The sequence below is a fragment of the Myripristis murdjan genome, chromosome 1, assembly GCF_902150065.1.
Source record: "Myripristis murdjan chromosome 1, fMyrMur1.1, whole genome shotgun sequence".
Lineage (NCBI taxonomy): Eukaryota > Metazoa > Chordata > Actinopteri > Holocentriformes > Holocentridae > Myripristis > Myripristis murdjan.
Genome location: NC_043980.1, coordinates 2,302,320 through 2,318,465, shown reverse-complemented (window position 1 = coordinate 2,318,465; position 16,146 = coordinate 2,302,320).

The window sequence follows — 16,146 nt, the reverse complement described above, 5'->3', positions numbered from 1 at the left end:
TGCTCCTGGGGTCTAAAATGTGGACAGGAGAGTGATGTAAAAACCAGTGGAAAAACAGAAACAGCTCCATTCTTCTCCTGAAAAATAACATTGAAGCCTATTGGGGAAAATGAAGGGGCATGTTGTCTTTAGAGGCTCGCAATTCAAATTCTGTTGGTCTCACGGTAAAAGTAGATGCATCGTGTGAGAGAGGACATAAATCTCTACCACTCTGGAAAAAATGACACGCGTACCTCAAACTATGTGCCCGTGAGAGCAATTTATGTTTTATTTTTTAGGATAATCCTCACCCCAGCTCCCCACTCTGTCAGTTAGAGCCCCACTCTAGCTGCTTAACGACTTCCACATACACACGCATTGAAAACTGAAAAAAGGCGGGAAAATGTGTCAAAATTTAAACTGTGATTTTATAAAAAAACGGTAAGGTGTTTGAAAATACCCCTTACACCAAAAATAGTCCGGGTCAATGTCACCTTTTTAAAGTTTGATTCACGTTTCTGCATGACCGTATGACCGAGATATGTCGCCTCAAAGTCCCTATTCATTTCTAATGGGATTTTTGCAAAACTTTGTTCGTGATGTTTGTCGCCATGGTAACGCCGAACATGACCAAACGTGGACCAAAATTAGTCCTGAGGATTTTGGTTCAGACAACGTTCTAACCATGTTTTTACATTGACATTTCACCGAGTTGTGTGGCTCCGAACTCCCTATTCATTTCCTAGGGGATTTTTTGAAAAATTAAATTGTGATTTATGTTGCCATGGTAACTGCCATCAGAACCAAAATTTGCAGACTAGGAGACCTGACCAAGCCGCACATTTCGTACATTGACTGTATCAAGGTATTCTCGACGGTGTTGGAGTACGGGCCTTGCAAAATTTGCGCCATTCGTTGTGGATTGGACATTTGGCGCAGTTTTTGGGGATTTTTGTCGCCATGGTAACTCCACGAATGTACAGAAGTCATAGCAGTGGGAGGAGTAGTAGAACTGAAATTCGCTATAATAATACGATGAAGAATAAGAAACACGCAGAATAACTTGTTAACAAGAACAAAGTTATAGCAGAACATCTCCGCGGAAAATCTTACAGGTACTGTCCGTGGTGCTGACTCCCTCTCAGCAGGTATTGTCCGTGGTGCTGACTCCCTCTCAGCAGGTACTGTCCCTGGTGCTGAATCTGCTGTGGCTGGTACTTTCCATGGTGCTGAATCTTCTGAGGCATTTCATTCTCTTTATTATACAGACAGGCATGCAGACAGATTTTTAGTGCTCCCCATCCTTTCTTTCTGGATTCGCGTCTGAGACTATCTATCCGACAGTCTGTCACTGAGACATTTTCTACATATTTTCTGTGGACTAAACAAGACACCTCCAGCCTGGAGCACATTGACTGGACTCGTGGGCACATGGTAGCTACTCCAGCGCACACCAGAGCCTTGTTTTCTTCCATTGTTCACGACCTGGAAACCTTGAAGGATTTACAGTTATCGCTGTGAGCTGCCAAGATGACCTCCAGAGATCTGCCGACCGCCATCGCCTGCAGCCTGACGCACCCGGCCAAGGTTTGGATGCCGCTGCGCCATCTTACCCTCATCAGAGACACAGTTAAGCTGGAGATCAGACCCAAACCTCTCAAAGAGGTACCTTATTTATTTTTTGCTCTTTTGGGTGATGCGGCCCTTCTGTTTTAGGCCTCCCTGCTCCCAAACTCCGCGTCAGGCCTGCATCAACTGTTACATTCACTTTGCCGGCTTATGTGTGTGTGTGTGTGTGTGTGTGTGTGTGTGTGTGTGTGTGTGTGTGTGTGTGTGTGGGCCCATAGATTTAAGTTTGTTGTGCATATAATGTTGAAGTCTGAATTGCAGAAAAGTATTTGGTCATATACCTGATATATTGTTATAGTAATTTGATATTTTGGTACTGTAAAAATAGGAAAATAAGATCTGATTTTGTGAATTTGATACATTTTCTCAGTTAATGAGTTCATTTTCAATATTTCTAAAACTAATCACAGTGTGAAGCTTGGTTATTTATTTGTCAAAGGTGTTAAAGTATCAGGTTTTGATTGTGCAACAGTTAAAAGGGAAAGTACACTTATTTTATTGAGGTAACCTAATTACTTAAAAGTTGATTTCTTTTCAAAATTTGGTAGAAAAGTAACAATAATAACAGTTCATGAAGTGTGCTGATAGTGATTAACTGATTTTCAGTTTTTATGCATGAGTTGATCAAGTTAAAGAACTCAGGGCCTTTCTCTTATTATTTAAGGGAGAAATGGGCTACAAATAAAGTATTTATGATTCTGATTCGGATTACTCCTGAGGGTTTTTTCTGCTTGTAAGTAGTTTAAGAAGTTTATAAAAATGTCTTTGCAGTGAACTGTCATGTCAGCAGCTGCCTCTGATCGGCAGTGTGAAGACGTGACTCTCACTCTTCAGATCTGACACAGAGACACTGAGGAACCAGACCAAATCCAAAAGCCCGGGTACAGAGGCTGAGTGAAGGTGCTGCTGAAGGTGTGGAGGTGGATCAATGTGTCGGAGGAGATGCTGTAGAAGGACAGAGAGCCAGCAGGCCAGTCCAGATACACTGCCACTCTGTTAGAGGAGGGGACAGGGATGACTGTGTCTCTTTTATTGTGACTGGCAGTGAATCCTCCATCAGAGCAGCTCAGACTCCAGGAGTTTTTATTACATCCAAGCCCACAGGCAGCACTGACTCCACTCCTGCTGATTCCTCTGTAAGTCACTGCTATATAAACCTGTCCTCTCCTCTCAACCTCCCAGTAGCAGCGACCAGTCAGACCATCTCTACACAGGATCTGTTCCAAGTCCTCAAACCTCTCTGAGTGATCAGGATATGGCTGCTTCTGTCTCACTCTTGTCACCTTCTTGTTGTCCTCAGACAGGACGAGGTTTCTGTTTGCTGTGTTTGTGTCCAGTTTGAGTTCACAGGAATCTGATGGAGAGAAAAAGATCAATTAATCAATCAATCAATTTTTATTTATATAGCGTCAAATCACATCAGAAGTTATCTCATGACGCTTTACAGGTAGAGCAGGTAAAGACCACGCTCTACAAATTACAGTGGGAAACAAAAACAAGAAACCCAACAGATTCCCTCCTAAGCATGCTCTTGGTGACAGTGGTAAGGTAAAACTCCCCTTTAACAGGAAGAACCCTCAGGTAGAACCAGACTCAGGGCGGGCGGTCATCTACCTCTACTGCTTGGGTGGGGACGGGATAGAAAGAGACAAAGAGACAGAGACAGGGAGTTAGAGACAAACTGGGACAGGTGACAACAACAGAAACAGCTTTCTATCCTGAACAGGTAATCTAGATGGAAGTGACACACGGCATCCAGCCATTTCATCTGCAGCTGGATGACCTTCCAGGATGAGCATGACAGTTTGACCTAGACAAGACACAAAAAGCACAACGAAAGCAAAGGGGCAGTGGAACAATAGCATGCACTGAGTAAATAAAAGGGGGAGAGAGAGAGAGGGGAAGATTAGAAAGAGGAAAGTGTTCAGAGCATGATATGAAGTCCCCCAACACTCTAAGCCTATAGCAGAATAACTAAGAGCTGGTACAGGGCAACCTGTGCCGACCCTAACTATAGGCTTTGTCAAAAAGGAAGGTCTTAAGTCTACTCTTAAAGTTAGAGAGTGAATCTGCCCTCCGAACTGAGATAGGAAGTTTGTTCTACAAACGTGGAGCCTGGAATTGGATTGATCTGCCTCACATTCTAGTCTTAGAAATTTTGGGAACCACCAATAAACCTGCATTTTGGGAGCGCAGTGCTCTGGCAGGGTTTTGGACCAGCTGGAGAGTCATTAACGACTTGCTGGTACAACCTGATAATAAGGAGTTAAAGTAGTCTAACCTAGAGGTAACGAAGGCGTGGATTAATTTTTCTGCGTCACTCTGCCAAGATATGCCGGACTTTTGAGATATTATGCCAGTGAAAAGAAGTGGTTTTAAAGATCTGTTTAATATGGGAGGTAAAGGACAAGTCCGCATCGAAAATGACTCCGAGGTTCCTTATCGTGGAGCTGGGGGCCAAAGTAATGCCATCCAGAGTAGCAATGTCATTAGAAACTGATTCCCTAAGGTATTTAGGGCTGAACATGATAACTTCAGTATTTTATGAGTTTAATAGTAGAAAATTGGTGGCCATCCAGGCCTTTATATCCTTAAGGCAGGCTTCAAGTTTACTTAGCTGATGAGTTTCATTTGGCTTTACGGATATGTACAACTGAGTATCGTCCGCATAATAATGGAAGTGATGGTCGATGGTATCAAAAGCTGCACTAAGATCCAATAATACAAGTAAGGAGAGAAATCCATTATCTGATGCAGTTAGGAGGTCGTTAGAGACTCTAACCAGAACTGTCTCTGTGCTACGGTGCGCTCTAAATCCTGACTGAACCACCACGCGATGTTGCAGAGGCATGTCAGCCAAGACAGCCCCACAACATCAAGAGACTTGAGATACTCATCCACCCCCACCGCCCTGCCACTGAGGAGCTTACAAACCACCCCAGTGACCTCAGCTTGGGTGATGGACAATTCCACCTCTGGGTCCTCAGCCTCTGCTTCCTCAACGGAAGACGTGACGGTGGGATTGAGGAGATCCTCAAGGTATTCCTTCGACCGCCCGACAATATCCCCAGTCGAGGTCAACAGCTCACCACCTGCACTGTAAACAGTGTCAGCAGAGTACTGCTTCCCCCTCCTGATGCGCCGGACTGTTTGCCAGAATCTCTTCGAGGCCAACCGATAGTACTCCTCCATGGCCTCACCAAAGTCCTCGCAGCTTTGAGTTTTTGCCTCCGCCACTGCCTGAGCCGCAGCACGCCTGGCCTGCCGGTACCCATCAGCTGCCTCATGAGTCCCACAGGCCAACATGAACCTGTAGGACTCCTTCTTCAGCTTAACAGCATCCCTTACTTCCGGTGTCCACCACCGGGTTCTAGGATTGCCGCCACAACAGGCACCAGAGACCTTGCGGCCACAGCTCCGAACAGCTGCGTCGACAATGGAGGCCAAAAACATGGTCCATTCGGAAGCAACATTCCCAGCCTCCCACGGGAGCTGGGAGAAGCTCTCCCGGAGGTGGGAGTTGAAGACCTCCCCAACGGAGGGTTCAGCCAGCCGTTCCCAACAGACCCTCACAATACGTCTGGGCCTGCCAGGCCTGTCAAGCTTCCCCCTCCGCCAGCGGATCAAACTCACCACCAGGTGGTGATCAGTTGACAGCTCAGCCCCTCTCTTCACCTGAGTGTCCCAGACATATGGCCGGAGATCAGATGAAACGACAACGAAGTTAATCATAGACCTCTGGCCTAGGGTGTCCTGGTGCAACGTGCACTTATGGACACCCTATGCTTGAACATGGTGTTCGTTATGGACAAACTGTGACTAGCACAGAAGTCCAATAACAGAACACCGCTTGGGTTCAGATCAGGGAGGCCGTTCCTCCCAATCACCCCACTCCAGGTATCACTGTCGCTGCCCACGTGGGCATTGAGGTCCCCCAGTAGAACAATGGAGTCCCCAGTTGGAGTACTATCCAGTACCCCTCCCAGTGACTCCAAGAAGGCCGGGTACTCTGCACTGCTATTCGGCCCGTAGGCACAGACAACAGTGAGAGTCCTCTCCCCAACCCGAAGGCACAGAGAGGCGACCCTCTTGTTCACCGGGGTGAAACCCAACACATGGCGGCTAAGCTGGGGGGCTATGAGCAAGCCCACACCTGCCCACCACCTCTCACCGAGGGCGACTCCAGCGTAGTGGAGGGTCCAGCCCCTCTCGAGGAGCTGGGTTCCAGAGCCCAAGCTGTGCGTGGAGGTGAGCCCGACTATTTCTAGCCGGTACCTCTCGACCTTCAGCACAAGCTCAGGTTCCTTCCCCACCAGCGAGGCGACCTTCCATGTCCCCATCGCCAGCGGTTTTGTCCGAGGATCGGGTTGCCGATTACATGAAGTTTTTTTTTCCTTTCAAAAGCATTGAACTGTTGAGAGAAATGTGCAAAAATCTAATGGAGAAACTGTGATCATGTTTGCAGTGAAGCATCAGATCTCTTTGTGTTTGGTTCAGCAGGTAAAAGCAGCTGAGAACAAACAGCAGAAACTGCAGCTGCACCATCTAAACAGCTGAAGGTTTGTGTTGATGAATCAACCTAAATCAACACTTACACTTCCTCACACCTGGTTTCAACCTCTGCTCTCCACCATGGTCCACCCTGGAGGAAGAAACAGCGTCAGAGCAGCAGATTCTCTTTGAGGATGGAAACATGGGCAGTAAATAACCTTTCCTATGAAGGATTTAGCAAACCACATAACTCATATCCACCATTCAACATGAAACAATACTCCTCAGCCCTCTGTAAGACATTGTGTGTGTCTCTCCATACCTGAGAGCCTCCAGTCTCCAGGTTGGATCCTCCAGTCCAGCAGAGAGCAGTGTCACTCCTGAGTCTCCTGGATGATTGTAGCTCAGGTCCAGCTCTCTCAGATGGGAGGGGCTGGAGCTCAGAGCTGAGGCCAGAGAAGCACAGCCTTCCTGTGTGAGCAGACAGCCTGACAGCCTGCACACCATCACAAACACAATCAGTCCACCACATCATCTGCTTTGTGTTTTCACAAAAATGTGTTCAGTGACATGAAGCTGCATGGGAATCAGAACTGAACTGGTCATGTGTTGAGCAGGTTGAGGAATCCTGACCTGAGAGCCTCCAGTCTGCAGTGTGGACTCTCCAGTCCAGCAGAGAGACGCTTCACTCCTGAATCCTGCAGATCGTTGTGACTCAGGTCCAGCTCTCTCAGACTAGAGGACTGGGAGCTGAGGACTGAGGCCAGAGCTGCACAACTTCTCTCTGACAGATTACAGCCACTCAGCCTGAGGAGAAATCAGAGATGAAGACAACAACTGTCATTATTTTCTATTTGAGTAAAAAGCATCTTGTATTTAATATGCACAGTTTTCTTTGAACCTACACAGATTTCTTGGAGGCTTTGACCACTGGAAGCAGCCTCAGAAGAGCCTCCTCTGAAGCAGAGTATTTCTTCAGGTCAAACACCTCCAGATCTTCTTGAGATGACAGTAAGATGAAGACCAGAGCTGACCACTGAGCAGGGGACAGTTGGACTGTGGAGAGACTTCCTGATCTCAGGTACTGTTGGATCTCCTCCACTAGAGAATGGTCATTCAGCTCATTCAGACAGTGGAACAGGTTGATGCTTCTCTCTGGCAAGGAACTGTCCCTGATCTTCTCCTTGATGAACTCAACTGTTTTCTGAATGGTCTGTGAGCCACTTCCTGTCTGTGTCATCAGGCCTCGTAGGAGAGTCTGATTGGTCGGCAGTGAAAGACCCAGGAGGAAGCGCAGGAACAAGTCCAGGTGTCCATTTGGACTCTGTAAGGCCTTGTCCACAGCACTCTGGAGGAGTTTTAGTTTAGATTTCTTGTTGAAAAGTGGAGACCAGCAGGAAGCTGATTGTTGAAACAGCAGATTGACTCCAGAGTTGATGAATGTCAGAAAGACATAAAGAGCAGCCAGAAACTCCTGAAGGCTCAGATGGACGAAGCAGAAAACCTTGTCCTGGAGCAGTCCATGCTCCTCTTTAAAGATCTGTGTGAACACTCCTGAGTAAACTGAGGCTGCTCTGATATCAATGCCACACTCTGCCAGGTCTGCTTCATAGAAGATCAGGTTGCCTTTCTCCAGCTGCTCAAAAGCCAGTTTTCCCAGAGACAAGATCATCTCCCTGGTCTTTCGAGTCCAGACTGGATCTGTCTCAGCTCTCCCATGATACTTGACGTTCTGCACTTTGGTCTGAACAAGCAGGAAGTGGATGTACATCTCAGTCAGGGTCGTGGGCAGGTGTCCTCTCTGTCTGGTTTTCAACACGTCCTCCAGAACTGTAGCAGTGATCCAGCAGAAGACTGGGATGTGGCACATGATGTGGAGGCTTCGTGACGTCTTGATGTGGGAGATGATTCTGCTGGCCTGCTCCTCATCTCTGAATCTCTTCCTGAAGTATTCCTCCTTCTGTGGGTCAGTGAAGCCTCTCACCTCTGTCACCATGTCAACGCACTCAGGAGGGATCTGATTGGCCGCTGCGGGTCGTGTGGTTATCCAGAGGCGAGCAGTGGGAAGCAGGTTCCCCCTGATGAGGTTTGTCAGCAGAACGTCCACTGAGGTGGACTCTGTAACATCAGTCAGGATCTGGTTGCTGTTGAAGTCCAGAGGAAGTCGACACTCATCCAGACCGTCAAAGATCAACACAACCTGGAACTGCTCAAACCTGCTGATTCCTGCTTTTTTGGTCTCAGTGAAGAAGTGATGAAGAAGTTCCACCAAGCTCAACTTTTTCCCTCTCAGCAGATTCAGCTCTCTGAAAGTGAATGGAAATGTGTAGTGGACATGCTGGTTGGCTTTGTGTTCAGCCCAGTCCAGAGTGAACTTCTGTGTTAAGACTGTTTTCCCAATGCCAGCCACTCCCTTTGTCATCACTGCTCTGATTGGTCCATCTCTTACAGGTAAAGGTTTAAAGATGTCCTCACATGTGATTGTTGTTTCTGGTGTGGCTGGTTTCCTGGCTGCTGTTTCAATCCATCTGACCTCATGTTCCTCATTGAGCTCTCCACTCCCTCCCTCTGTGATGTACAGCTCTGTGTAGATCTGATTCAGAAGTGTTGGGTTTCCTGCTTTAGCAATCCCCTCAAACACACACTCACACTTCTTCTTCAGCTTAGATCTGAGTTCACGTTGGCACGCTGCAGCGGCAGTTTCTGAATGAACAAACAACAAAAACATCAGTAAGTGAATGTCACATTAATGAGAGAAATATGAATATTTGCTGGTAAATGTATCTGAGTTGTGGCTGCATGGCATCCATCTAGCTCATAGCTGCTGGTGGAAAAACCAGTCCTGACTGTCTGCAGCCAAATGTGAAAGGCAACATTTTCCATGTCAACTTTGTCTTCAGCATTTTACACAAATATGAACAAATCAACACTTTAACCAGGTTCTCCATGATGATTGTGCTCATTTCCCTTCCAATATGGGATTGCTGAGCTCTTGTTTTACAAATGTCTGTATTTCCAGCAGAGGTTACAAATGCAAACATTCAGTTTTCCCATCATTCCTCCTCTCCATCCTGTTAAAGGAGTTAAAAGCCTCTTACTGCTCCACAGACGCTCAGCCAGCTCCTCCTGCTTCATTCTCCTCAGGAGGTGCAGTGTGATCTGCAGAAAAGCCTCCCTGCTGCTCCTCCTCTGCTCTTCCTCCTCACCGTCCAACACCTCCTCATCCTCCCTCTGCCTCTCGGAGCATTCTGGGTAACCTGGACTCAGAGACCTCTGCAGGTTTTTCAGCTCCTTCTTCACAAAGGTGTTGATGTTCTCCTCCAGCAGCTGCAACAGAAAAATCAAAGAATTCAAGTTCCATTTTCAAATTTGGACCCAAAACACAAAATCAGATCCAGGTTGAAGAGCCTGAAAGTCCAAAGTGCAGCATGGAGACGATTATGAGCTGAGCTGCTGCTCAGTTTGGACCTTGTTGTTCATTATACAACAGTTAGTGCCAGTGGAGCAATCTGATTGGACAAGAGGCGTTCCATGAGAGCTGATGTTCAGTAGAACAGCACTCGCTCTGGTGTCATATCGCTGCATTTACACACCAGAAATATGGAGGCCAGGTGTGTTTGATGCTCCTGGGCAGACTGACCACTGGGAACCTCTGAGCTCTGCTGCTGGACTCTGAGGAGGACACACACACACACACACACACACACACACACACACACACACACACACACACATGATTAAAGGTGTTGTGCTCTGTCAGGATGAATCCTGGCAGAAACTCAAAATGAACTCCATGTTAGAAGCTGCTCTGATTATTGGATGTGATGTTTTGAAAGAGGAAACTCAGTCAACAGAGTCTGGGGGCCGGAACCCATTCTGGATCTTTAAATAATTACCCATCATCAGCAGAGGGCTGTGTGCCTTTGAAGTGAAAAAGTCGATCCATAGACCGGTCGCTCTTGAAGGACACACAGCTGGGTCCAGGGGAGTCTGGTCTCTCCTGCTGGATCCTGATAGAAACATCATGAACACAGCAGTGGTGTAAAAACTCATGAAATTCATACTTAAGGAAAAGTAAAGATACATTCTTAAACAACAACTCAAAGTGAAAGTCACCCATTACAGTACTACTGAAGTGAAAATCCTAAAGTATTTGGTAGGTAGTAGTACTAGGTAGTAATTTATTTTTCCAAGTGTCTTGCAGCAAAAGGTGGCCAGCCTGCATGGGCTGCCAGGACACTACAGAACATAACAGACAGCAGCAACAATATCATGAGAGCCAAAGAACAAATATGATCCACCTTCATTGGTGTTAAACAATGTCCAAAGCAAATGTGAATAGCAGCTCCTCAGACATCACTGCTCTAAAACAGAGCTTTGCCACTTCTTAGCCACAGACTGTGCATTTCACTCTGAACACTTTTAAACAGAAAGCGTCTGCATACACTGTTGATAAGCATTTAACACAAATTGAGCCACATGAAACCCTTTGTACCGCAATCTGCATTCATCAGTCAAGGAAAACAAATCATTTTTAAGAAAAGCCTTTATCTATAGATTATGATACACTCCTGAACAAAATCTTAAGACCAGTTGAGAAATTGCAAGAATTTACATTTTGCACTGTTGGATCTTAAGAAGGTTATAAGTAGAGCTTCAAAATGCAAAATGAAGAAATGGGAGTGAGACAAAAAACAACAACAAAAAAAAAACTGAGTACACAATTTATTGCAAACAACTATTAAACTGAAATAGGCTGTTCATCAGCTGATCAAAAGTTTAAGACCACAGCCTTTAAAAGCCCAAATCTTCGCATTTTCTGTCAGGTATCCACACTGTCGTGGCTTCCTGATGGCAAAGGCAAAAAAAGCTTTCTTGTTTTGAATGCACAGACTGGCAGATGTTCAGGGATGCTGCTACCGAGCAGAACCATATTGAACTTGAAGAATACACATCATCAGTGGCATCATACATCAGCAAATGTGCTGATGATGTGGTAAAAATAAGGACAGTTAAATCATTCCCTAATGAGAAAGCCTGGATGAATGGAGAGGTGAGAGCTCTATGTAGAGCCAAAAAAGCTGCCTTTAAGTCAGGTGACAAAGAAGCCTACAACACAGCCAGTGCAAAACTGAAAGCTGGCATCAAGGAGGCAAAGCGAAGGCATCAGCAGAGACTGGAGAGAGACCTCAACACCAACAACAGCAAAGACCTGTGGCAGACAGTCAAAAATGTGACAGGCTACAAAAGCAGGAGCGCTCCCATCATGTGTGAGGCCACGTTACCAGACGAGCTAAACACATTTTATGCTCGCTTTGACCGCCTCAACAGAGAGTCAGCTGTAAAGTCTACTCCGCCTCCAGAGGACCAGCCACTGTCAGTATCCACACTGGAAGTGAGGAAAGTCCTGCTGAAACTGAATATGAGTAAAGCTGCTGGGCCTGACAACATCCCTGGCCGTGTACTAAAAACATGTGCCAACCAGCTAGTAGATGTCATTACTGACATTTTCAACATATCACTGTCACAGGAGACTGTTCCCACCTGCTTCAAGACAGCCACCATCATCCCTGTGCCTAAAAAGTCTGCAGTGTCTGATCTAAATGACTACTGCACTGTGGCACTCACTCCCATCCTGATGAAGTGCTTTGAGAAACTGGTTCTCCAGCACATAATGAACAACATCCCTACCAGTCTGGACCCTCAGCAGTTTGCATTCAGAACCAACAGATCCACAGAGGATGCCATCTCCACTGCTCTCCACTCAGTCTTCACTCACCTGGAGAAAAGCAACACCTACACCAGAATGCTGTTTGTTGATTTCAGCTTTCAATACAATCTCCCCCATGAAGCTGATTGGAAAACTGAACACTCTGGGCATCAGTACCACTCTCTCCAACTGGATACTGGACTTCCTCACAAACAGACCCCAGTCAGTTCGGATTGGCAGTCTCTCCTCCTCCACTCTAATGCTCAACACAGGAGCACCCCAGGGCTGTGTGCTCAGCCCCCTCCTGTTCATGCTGTACACCCACAACTGCAACCCCCAACATGGAGAGAACTCTATTGTGAAGTTCGCAGATGACACCACCATCATCGGCCGGATTTCCAACAATGATGAGTTTTCATATCGGGAGGAAATCAACCATCTTGTAGAATGGTGCACAGAAAACAACCTACTGCTCAACGTCAGCAAAACCAAAGAGCTGATAGTTGATTTTAGAAAAAAGGAGGCAAAGACACACAACCCTGTTTACATCAATGGAGCTGAGGTGGAGCAAGTGAGCAGTTTCAAGTTCCTGGGAATGAACATAACAGAGAACCTGACATGGACTGCACATATCTCTGCCCTGGTTAAAAAAGCTCAGAAGCGGCTGTATTTCTTAAGGAAACTTAAGAAAGCGAAATTCCCACAACAAGTTCTTGTCAGCTTCTACAAAGGAGCGATTGAAAGCATCCTGACTGGAAACATCACAAACTGGCATGGGATGTGCACGGCCCAGGACAGGAAGACTCTGCAACGAGTGATTAAAACTGCCCAGAACATCACTGGTGCCCATCTACCAAGCATCAGTGATATCGGGGAGGTGAGGTGCCTGCGCAGAGCCAAAAGGATCCTAAAAGACCACACCCACCCCAGCCACAGCCTGTTCACCCTGCTGCCGTCAGGCAAAAGATACAGAAGTATCCGATGCTGTACCACCAGGCGAAGGAGCAGCTTCTTCCCTCAGGCTGTTAGACTACTGAATGCACCATCGGAACTCCTCCATGCTTAATAATTCTATTTTCTACACAATCAATCAATTAATTAATCAATCAAGAGGGAACCACATTTTAATTTCACTATACAACCTGTTGTATAATGACAAATAAACTTCCTTGTATCCTTGTATCCTTGTTAATCACCTCAAAAATTCGTTTCGGCATGCTTGAAGCTAGTGTTTCCATGAGGCTAGTGGGAATGTTGCTCCAAGTGGTGAAGATGGCTTCACGGAGGGCATCCACTGTCTGGAACTGGTGTCCATTTCTGTAAACTTCCCTTGCCATCCAACCCCAAATGTTCTCAATTGGATTTAGATCAGGGGAACATGCAGGATGGTTCAAAAGAGTGGTGTTCTTTCTCTGGAAGAAGTCCTTTGTCAGGTGGGCATTGTGAACTGCAGCGTTGTCCTGTTGAAAAACCCAGTCATTACCACACAGACGATGGCCTTCAGTCATGAGGGATGCCCCCTGCAGCATCTCCACATAGCCAGCTGCCGTTTGACGCCTCTGCACAACCTGAAGCTCCATTGTTCCATTGAAGGAAAAAGCCCCCCAGATCATGATGGAGCCCCCTCCACTGTGCCGTGTAGAAAACATCTCAGGTGGGATCTCCTTGTCATGCCAGTAACGTTGGAAGCCATCAGGACCGTCAAGGTTACATTTTTTCTCATCAGAGAATAAAACTTTCATCCACCTGTGTTTTGTGCTCTCGTGCAAACTCCAAACGGACAATTTTGTGCCGTTGAAGGAGACGAGGCCTTTGAAGAGGTTTTTTGTTCTTAAAACCCTTCTCTCACAGATGCCGTCTGATGGTTATGGGACTGCAGCTGGCACCAGTGACAAGCTTAATTTGGATCGTCCCGTGTCTTGACGGACAGCCAATTGGATCCTCCGGCTCAGGGCCGGTGAAATTTTTTGGGGTCTAACACTTGACTTTTTTGTTCCATAACAGGATCTTTTAAGCAGTTTAAAATGACTGTCTTACTGCGTCCAACCTCAGCAGCAATGGCACGCTGCGAGAGGCCTTATCAATCCGACCGCGTTCAAAGACAGAAAGCTTTTTTGCCTTTGCCAGCAGTAGGTCATGACAGTGTGGATACCTGACAGAAAATGACACTGAATCCACATTTCTGCCAAATTTGGGCTTTTGAAGGCTGTGGTCTTAAACTTTTGATCAGCTGATGAACAGCCTATTTCAGTTTAATGGTTGTTTGCAATAAATTGCTTACTCAGTTTTTTGTTTTTTGTTTTTTTTGTCTCACTCCCATTTCTTCTTTTTGCATTTTGAAGCTCTACTTAGAACCTTCTTAAGATCCAACAGTGCAAAATGTAAATTCTTGCAATTTCTCAACTAGTCTTAAGATTTTGATCAGGAGTGTATAATGGACAATAAAACAAACAGGGCATCTCATTTTCCACCTGTCCCAGGTAACACAGGTGACACTTTCTATCCTCCTCTGGAAGTGAATGGAAGATATCCCACATCTCAGCTGGGCACAGACACACCTCTGAGCTCTGCTCAGGTTAAAGCCCACCTCGTGCTCTGACTGTCTCATGTTCACTAGAATTAAATGTTGACCTGAATATAATGACCTTTTTGGTCAGATTTATTTAGAATGAAAACTTGGTCACTTTTCTTGCGGCAAATAATATTTCATAATTCATGTTTTTAACAAAACAAATTCATCATCTCAGTGACTGAATTTCACAATCTTAAGCAAAATTTACACGATGGATATCACGCCTTCCTTCTGTCACCATATTCCTGTGTGGTCACCTCTCTGTGTCACACTTTGGTTCAACTGCAGGTAACTCTGTGAAGCTGAAAACAGCAAAGTATCTGTTTTATCAGCAGTTTGACATAATTACCCATCATCAGCAGAGGGCTGTGTGTCTTTGAAGTCAATAAATCGCTGTATAGAGATGTCGCTCTTGAAGGACACACAGCTGGGTCCAGGGGAGTCTGGTCTCTCCTGCTGGATCCTTATAGAAACATCATGAACACAGTGAAGGGATCTGTGTCTCTATGAACAACACTGTTTTACTTTCTTAGGAACACTAACATACTCAGATAACAATCACGTACTTATTTTCAGAAGCAACATTATGTGTGAGAGATAATGGAATGTGAGATGGAGAGCAGTCATGGACAGTCAGAGATCCTCATCTCACCTCTTAGCTTTGGTCTGGCTGTCATGTTCCCCAGACAGAGTGCTTTCAGAGGCAGGGAGCCCCTCCTCTCTCTCCCCACACACATCCATAGCCGAGCCGACACCTTGACACAAACACAGCGGCTGATTGATGACAACAAGCTTTCCATGACAGGATGTGTGCTGGGACTCTTCACACATGGACTGGAAACTATAGACCTTTACAAAGCTCTCATTTCAGCCTCTCAGCAACATTCACTTCACTTCAGTTTTGTTTTTTTTATTTTCTGCCGGGAATTTGGTGATAAGTTTAAATGTCTATTTATAATAGTTATAAATCATGTTTATTTGTTTACTCATTAATTTTCTGATTTTCTGGTAACAAATCTGTAAAATTCTTTTTTCGTTTTTGATTTTTTTGAAAGAAAAGTTTATTCACTCATGTGTCAAAGGGTCAGTATCGAATGTTCGGTGATAGCAGTGTAAAAAAAAATAAAAGTAACAGTAAAACAGGTGAAATAATACATAAACATGTTTTTTTCTCTCTTGGTGAGTCAACAGCAGAAAAGGAAACTTCAGTCAAGCCTGTCCAAGCTGTCACACTGGCTCTACAACATATTTGATCCATGAGGTGTGTTCAGATTACAATCTACCTTACACTGACTTTACCATTAAAAACAAGAGTCAAGTAAAACATTTTAGACAAAGTTTGTCTTCAGTGTTCAGTTACTCAGAGAACTGTAGTTACTAATGTAACTGAACTGACGGTCACTCAGAGCCTAATCAGCGCATTCTATCGCGGCAGCAACAATCAATACCAACGAAGTGGAAAACAGCCAAAGGTCTGCATTTTGCTGAAGTTCAATTCTCTACAGTGGAGAGAATATGAATGGAAGCTCACCTGGCTCACTCACGCACACAAATTCACACAAGTCAAGGAGGAAAAGTTAAAGTCCATGTTGAGCAGAACCGAGCGCTCTGAGGCTCGCAGCGTTAAAGGGCATGTCGGTGCGCGTCTCGGGCACGTGCCCTGGCACACCTGAAGCGCATGTCCGTGCGCGTCCCTGCTACATGCCAATGATCTGTGGGCGCGCATCGGGGCTTTTGTACAAATCATGTCTATTTGTCTCAATCT